This window comes from Sceloporus undulatus, chromosome 2, assembly GCF_019175285.1.
Source record: "Sceloporus undulatus isolate JIND9_A2432 ecotype Alabama chromosome 2, SceUnd_v1.1, whole genome shotgun sequence".
Taxonomy (NCBI): domain Eukaryota; kingdom Metazoa; phylum Chordata; class Lepidosauria; order Squamata; family Phrynosomatidae; genus Sceloporus; species Sceloporus undulatus.
This window is the reverse complement of record NC_056523.1, coordinates 217339363-217341394: the sequence shown is the minus strand read 5'-3', so window position 1 is coordinate 217341394 and position 2032 is coordinate 217339363.

The following is a 2032-nucleotide window of genomic DNA, read 5'->3' as shown; positions in this document are numbered from 1 at the left end:
TCCTTATCCATGGATTCAACCATCCATGGCTTAAAAATATTTAAAATATATAAATTCCAAAAAGCAAACCTGGATTTTGCTATTTTATAGAAGGGGCAACATTTTACTCTGCCACTGTATTTAATGGGACTTCACCATTCATGGATTTTGGTATCCACGGTGGGTCCTGGCACCAAGCCCCAGCAGATACCAAAGGCCCACTGTAATTTGTATGCAGATGTAAAAGATTGCTACAGTGATATTTACATTTTTCCAAGAATACAGGTTAAGAGGATGCATGCACAGAGAGAATTTAGAAAGAATATATATAGAGAGAAAATATATCCAGAGATAATTAATAATAATAATAATTTGTTTTATTTATATACCGCTATTCCAAAGATCATAGCGGTGAACAGCAAGTAAGCTAATTAGCAAGTAAGCTAATTAGTCCCCAACAGTCTGGGTACTCATTTTAGCGACCTCAGAAGGATGCAAGCCTGAGTCGAGCTTGGGCCCTTTTGCTGGTCTTGAACTCGCAACCTTGTGGTTTCGAGTGAATGGCTGCAGTACAGGCATTTACCCACTGTGCCACCAGGGCTCCTTGATAGATAGCTGTGTTGGCCATACAGCAAAATACAATAACATCAAAAATCCACAAAATTGTGATACCTTTATTGATCCAACCAAAAATGCACAAAGTACATCATGCAAGCTTCCGAAGCTCCACTGGCCTCTTCATCAGGCAAAAATATTAAAACATTCATGTCGGAGAAGAAGAAAAAATAAAGATGCTAAAGTGACATGCCTACATGTTGTCATGATTTTTTGTTGCTGTCAGTTAAGATGGTCTGGAGAGATATCAATGCAGGCAGAGTCCATTCCCCTCTTTGGTCATGTGGTTATATACAAAGAGAAAGAGACAGAAAGAAAATGGGAAACTACAGAAGCTGAGTCTGAAAAGTGAATTTGAATTAATTGGATTGGAAGGAAAGTTAATTTGAATTAATTGGATTGGAAGGAGCTACGGCTTTTAGCATCAGTTATGTGTTCCTTTCAAGAACATAAATGAAAACTATGTGCATTTGCAACCACTAGGTGTCTCCATGATACCCACCCCAAGTTTGTCTACACACAGTCACATCTTCCACATTTGACCATGTTTTTCCAGCAATGGCAATGTATTTCATGAGGCAGATGGGCTGCAATACAGCTGAAGTCTTAACAAACAGAAGGCTTTGTCCATAAAAGCAAAAACAAGGATGAGCGAATGAACCCCTTCTTGGCCACAAAGATAAATCTTGTGCAACGTACACACAAGCCACAAGACCCCCCCCTCCAGCTCAAAAACCCAGGATTTTAAAAAATGAAATATTGTTCCACGGTATGAAACAACATTTATTTTTATCCCACCTCTCCAAGCAGATCGAGGCAGCTAACAATAATAAAACATCCTTAAAAACAGTTATCACCATTATATTCCAACCTTCCCAAACCCATCATCCCCAATAAAATACAATTAAATATTAAACAGTTGTTAAAACAAGGCAGAGGCAGCTCCGGACAGTAGTGGCTGTTTGATGGAATTAATAGAAAAATTACTCGGATGTTAATCTGGGAAGGCCTGCCGGAAGAAATACGTCTTGATCACCTTTTTAAAGCATTCAAGACTGGTCACATGTCTTTGGGGGCAGCATAATAATGATGATGATGATGATGATGTTGATGATGATTTATTTTTTTGGCTGTAGTAGATTTCTTCCAGAGGATCTTAGTGTGCGGGACGGACAATAGGGAAGAAGGTGCTCCCTCAAGTACTCTGGGCCCAAGCCATGTAGGGCTTTAAAGGTAATCACCAACACCTTGTACTTTGCCCGGAAACTAATAGGCAGCCAGTGCAGGGACTTCAAGACCGGTGTTATATGGTCATTCCATATATAATATAATATTATAACAGCTGGAGTATGTACAGGTTGCTTACCTGTAACGGTGTTTCTTCGAGTGGTCATCTGCGAATACATACAAATGGGTTTCACTGCGCCTGCGCAGTGCT